At 38.6% G+C, this 6278-nt stretch overlaps 1 protein-coding gene across 1 annotated transcript in view; it reads right to left on the reverse strand.

Annotated features, from left to right (window-relative positions):
• pitx2 (paired-like homeodomain 2) overlaps nucleotides 1-6048 on the reverse strand; it is a 74173-nt gene extending 68125 nt beyond the window's left edge. Inside the window, exon 1 of the mRNA XM_029727176.1 lies at nucleotides 5932-6048. The gene's annotated coding sequence lies outside the window, so the exon portion shown is untranslated. The remainder of the gene's footprint in view (nucleotides 1-5931) is intronic.
• Nucleotides 6049-6278: the final 230 nt, after the last annotated feature.

Consider the following 6278-nt stretch of genomic DNA (forward strand, 5'->3'; position numbering starts at 1 on the left):
GCTATATTGTATTTACTTCACCACCATGGCATATTTATTGCCTTTACCTCCCTTATCTCACCTCATTTGCTCACATTGTATATAGACTTATTTTTCTACTGTATTGTTGACTGTATGTTTGTTTTACTCCATGTGTAACTCTGTGTTGTTATATGTGTTAAACTGCTTTGCTTTATCTTGGCCAGGTCGCAGTTGTAAATGAGAACTTGTTCTCAACTTGCCTACCTGGTTAAATAAAGGTGAAATAAAATAAAAAAATAAATAAATAAATATAGACATCCTGTATATAGACATCCTGAATATAGACATTCTGTATATAGACATTCTCTACATAGAAATCCTCTAAATAGACATCCTGTATATAGACATCCTGTATATAAACATCCTGAATATAGACATCCTGTATATAGACATCCTGTATATAGACATTCTCTATATAGACATCCTGAATATAGACATTCTCTATATAGACATCCTGTATATAGACATCCTGTATATAGACATCCTGTAAAATAGACATCCTGTATATAGACATCCTGTAAAATAGACATCCTGTATATAGACATCCTGTATATAGAAATCCTCTAAATAGACATCTTGAATATAGACATCCTGTAAATAGACATCCTGTATATAGACATCCTGTATATAGACATTCTCTATATAGACATCCTATAAATAGACATCCTGTATATAGACATCCTGTAAAATAGACATCCTGTATATAGACATCCTCTAAATAGACATCCTGAGTATAGACCCTGTAAATAGACATCCTTATATATACATCCTGTAAAATAGACATCCTGTATATAGATATCCTGTATATAAACATCCTGAATATAGACATCCTGTATATAGACATCCTGTATATAAACATCTGAATATAGACATCCTGTATATAGACATTCTGTATTTAGACATCCTGTATATAGACATCCTGTATATAAACATCTGAATATAGACATCCTGTATATAGAAATCCTGAATTTAGACATCCTAGACATTCTCTATATAGACATCCTCTAAATAGACATCCTGTATATTAACATCCTGTATATAGACATCCCGTATATAAACATCCTAAATATAGACATCCTGTATATAGAAATCCTGTATATAGACATTCTCTATAAAGACATCCTCAAAATAGACACCCTGCATATAAACATCCTGTACTATAGACATCCTGTATATAGACATCCTGTATATAAACATCCTGAATATAGACATTATGTATATGGACATCCTGTATTTCGACATTCTATACATAGACATCCTTTAAATAGACATCCTGTATATAAACATAATGCAATATAGACATCCTGTATATAGACATCCTGTATATAGACATCCTGAATAGAGACATCCTGTATATACGCGTCCTGTATATAGACATTCTCTATATAGACATCCTCTATATAGAAATCCTCTAAATAGACATCCTGTATATAAACATCCTGTAATCTAGACATCCGGTGTATAGACATCCTGTATATAAACATCCTGAATATAGACATCTTGTATATAGACATCCTGTATATTGACATCCTGTATATAGACATCCTGTATATAGACATCCTGAATATAGCCATCCGGTTTATTGACATCCTGTATATAAACATCCTGAATATAGACATCCTGTACATAGACATCTTGTATATTGACATCCTGTATATAGACATCCTGAATATAGACATCCTGTATATAGACATCCTGTATATAAACATCTTGAATATAGACATTATGTATATAGACATCCTGTATATAGACATTCTCTATATAGACATCCTCTAAATAGACATCCTGTATATAAACATCCTGTAATATAGACATCCACTATATAAACAATCTGTACAAAGATATCCTGTAATATAGACATCCACTATATAAATATCCTGTACATAGACATCCTGTATATAGACATCCTGGTATGTAGAAACGCTCTATACAGACATCCTCTATATACACATCCTCTAAAAAGACATCCTGAATATAGACATCCTCTATATTTACAGTTGAAGTCGGAAGTTTACATACACTTAGGTTGGTATCATTAAAACTTGTTGTTCAACCACTCCACAAATGTCTTGTTAACAAACTATCGTTTTGGCAAGTCGGTTAGGACATCTACTTCATGCATGACACAAGTAATTTTTCCAACAATTGTTTACAGATAGATTATTTCACTTATAATTCCCTGTATGACAATTACAGTGGATCAGAAGTTTACATACACTAAGTTGACTGTACCTTTAAACAGCTTGGAAAATTCTAGAAAATGATGCTATGGCTTTAGAAGATTCTGATAGGCTAATTGACATCATTTGAGTCAATTGGAGGTGTACCTGTGGATGTATTTCAAGGTCTACCTTCAAACTCAGTGCCTCTTTGATTGACATCATGGGAAAATCAAAAGAAATCAGCCAAGACCTCAGAAAAAAATTGAAGACCTCCACAAGTCTGGTTCATCGTTGGGAGCAATTTCCAAACGCCTGAAGGTACCACGTTCATCTGTACAAACAATAGTACGCAAGTATAAACATCATGGGACCACGCAGCCATCATACAGCTCAGGAAGGAGATGCGTTCTGTCTCCAAGAGATGAACGTACTTTGGTGTGCGAAAAGTGCAAATCAATCCCAGAACAACAGCAAAGAACCTTGTGAAGATGCTGGAGGAAACAGGTGCAAAAGTATCTATATCCACTGTAAAACGAGTCCTATATTGACATAACCTGAAAGGCAGTACAGCAAGGAAGAAGCCACTGCTCCAAAACCGCCATACAAAGGTCAGACTACGGGTTGCAACTGCACATGGGGACAAAGATTGTACATTTTGGAGCAATGTCCTCTGGTCTGATGAAACAAAAATAGAACTGTTTGGCCATAATGACCATCGTTATGGTTGGAGGAAAAAGGGGGAGGCTGGCAAGCCGAAGAACAACATCCCAACGGTGAAGCACGGGGGTGGCAGCATCATGTTGTGGGGGTGCTTTGCTGCAGGAGGGACTGGTGCACGTCACAAAATAGAGGGCATCATAGGAAGAAAAATTATGTGGATATATTGAAGCAACATCTCAAGACATCAGTCAAGAAGTTAAGGCTTGATCGCAAATGGGTCTTCCAAATGGACAATGACCCCAAGCATACTTCCAAGTTGTGGCAAAATGGATTAAGGACAACAAAGTCAAGGTATTGGAGTGGCCATCACAAAGCCCTGAGCTCAATCCTATAGAAAATGTGTGGGCAGAAATGAAAAGGCATGTGTGAGCAAAGAGGCCTACAAACCTGACTCAGTTTCACCAGCTCTATCAGGAGGAAGCGGCCAAAATTCACACAACTTATTGTGGGAAGCTTGTTGAAGGCTACCCGAAACGTTTGACCCAAGATAAACAATTTAAAGGCAATGCTACCAAATACTAATTGAGTGTATGTAAACTTCTGACCCACTAGGAATGTGATGAAAGAAATACAAACTTAAATAATAATTTTCTCTACTATTATTCTGACATTTCACATTCTTAAAATAGAGTGGTGATCCTAACTGACCTAAGACAGGGAATTTTTACTAGGATTAAATGTCAGGAATTGTGAAGAACTGAGTTAAATGTATTTGGCTAAGTTGTATGTAAACTTCCGACTTCCGACTTTAAATTGTTTTGGGTAGCCTTCCACAAGCTTCCCACAACAAGTTGTGGGAATTTTGTCCCATTCCTCCTGACAGAGCTGGTGTAACTGAGTCAGGTTTGTAGGCCTCCTTGCTCGCACACGCTTTTTCAGTTCTGCCCACAAATTTTCTATGGGATTGAGGTCAGGGCTTTGTGATGGCCATTCCAATACCTTGACTTTCTTGTCCTTAAGCAATTTTGCCACAACTTTGGAAGTATGCTTGGGGTCATTGTCCATTTGGAAGATCCATTTGCAACCAAGCTTTAACTTCCTGACGGATGTCTTGAGATGTTGCTTCACAATATCCACATAATTTCTTTCCTCGCGATGCCATCTATTTTGTGAAGTGCACCAGTCCCTCCAGCAGCAAAGCACCCCCACAACATGATGCTGTCACCCCCATGCTTCATCGTTGGATGATGTTCTTCAGCTTGTAAGCCTCACCCTTTTTCCTCCAAACATAACGATGGTCATTATGGCCAAACAGTTCTATTTTTGTTTCATCAGACCAGAGGACATTTCTCCAAAAAGTACGATCTTTGTCCCCATGTGCAGTTGCAATCCGTAGTCTGGCTTTTTTATGGCGGTTTTGGAGCAGTGGCTTCTTCCTTGCTGTACTGCCTTTCAGGTTATGTCGACATAGGACTCGTTTTACTGTGGATATAGATACTTTTGTACCTGTTTCCTCCAGCATCTTTACAAGGTCCTTTGCTGTTGTTCTGGGATTTATTTGCACTTTTTTCACCAAAGTACGTTCATCTCTAGGAGACAGAACGCATCTCCTTCCTGAGCGGTATGATGGCTGTGTGGTCCCGTGGTGTTTATACTTGCGTACTATTGTTTGTACAGATGAATGTGGTACCTTCAGGTGTTTGGAAATTGCTCCCAAGGATGAACCAGACTTGTGGAGGTCTACAATTTTTTTCTGAGGTCTTGGCTGATTTCTTTTGATTTCCCCATGATGTCAAGCAAAGAGGCACTGAGTTTGAAGGTAGGCCTTGAAATACATCCACAGGTACACCTCCAATTGACTCAAATGATGTCAATTAGCCTATCAGAAGCTTCTAAAGCCATGACATAATTTTCTGGAATTTTCCAAGCTGTTTCAAGGCACAGTCAACTTAGTGTATGTAAACTTCTGACTCACTGGAATTGTCATACAGTGAATTATAAGTGAAATAATCTGTCTGTAAACAATTGTTGGAAAAATGACTTGTGTCGTGCACAAAGTAGGTGTCCTAACCGACTTGCCAATATATAGTTTGTTAACAAGACATTTGTGGAGTGGTTGAAAAACTAGTTTTAATGACTCCAACCTAAGTGTATGTAAACTTCCGACTTCAACTGTATATATATCCTGTATTTAGACAACCTGGATATAGACATCCTCAATATAGAAATTCTGAATATAGACATCCTGAATATTGACATCCTCTATATCTACTATCGTCTATCCGGGACTATTGGAAGATTAGTCCAAATTGGGACTAAAAGAGATCAAAATAAATTCAAAATCAAATCAAATCTATATAGACATCCTGAATATTGTGTGCATCTTGTGTGCATGCAGGTCATATTGTCACCTATTGTTTTATATCATCCTAGTTTAAAACAATTAAATGCACAGTGAAGGGTTAATCATGAAAAGTATAATTGCAGTAAGCAGATGTTAGACTACCCTCTTAGATGCACATGCTGAGAACCAAGGCTCTAACCTAACAACGGTGTTTAATGGACAACTCCAACCACTGTTCAGCACTGTGGTAACCCGAACCAACATCAACACCACTAGAGGAGGGTTCAAACCACTGTGGATGGCACCTACCCCTCCGTTATTTCAAGAGGCCTTCGTCACACCCCCATCCCCTACCACCGCCGCCGCCACCACCCCAGCCCAATTCTTGCTCCTCAATACCCCCTCTCCCTCCTTCAAAACAGGGCCTTCCCAGTGCCTCATTGTCCCAAAGTGAGTTTTGATTACCAGCTTAAGTCCTAAGAAGGCTTGCCTTGGTGGCCACAGCTGATCTTTTATACTAATTTTGGATTAATGCGCGGTCTGCAACACTGCCTCAACACCGACGCTGAGAAGGCCCCTGCCACACACAGCTAAACATTAATCCTCCTTAATGCGCAGAGTCAACTCTGAGTCCTTATCAGAATTTGCCTTAATCTCTGCCTAGGCTGTACAAAACTCCCTACTGCTCTATCGTACAAATGTATACACCAGGTACATGCAGAGAAATAGGAAATCCTCTTTTACCTTGGAAAAGTTGGATGAGTTGTTCTAGTTAGCAGACTTGGAGTTGAGTGAAGATATTCTGTAGACAGACGGGGTGTCGACTTGAACTTTATTTTATTTCTGCTGCTGGCTATATCTTCCGACTCATCCTAACGGTCCTGATACTCACATGACAGAATATCTGACAAGGCTCTTGTCCAATCACAAGTTATGCTTCTGTTAGCTATCCAATTGGCATCTGATTTGACTTGAAGGATCTCCTTCCTCCCAGTTAACTTCTTGCCAGACTGTTTAGAACAACTTTCCCCCTGTCTTGCTCCTTTTTCCTGTCTTCTCTTTCAGAATGCTGGGTTCTGCTCTTCTGTGGG

The sequence above is a fragment of the Salmo trutta genome, chromosome 3 (assembly GCF_901001165.1).
Source record: "Salmo trutta chromosome 3, fSalTru1.1, whole genome shotgun sequence".
NCBI classification, from domain to species: domain Eukaryota; kingdom Metazoa; phylum Chordata; class Actinopteri; order Salmoniformes; family Salmonidae; genus Salmo; species Salmo trutta.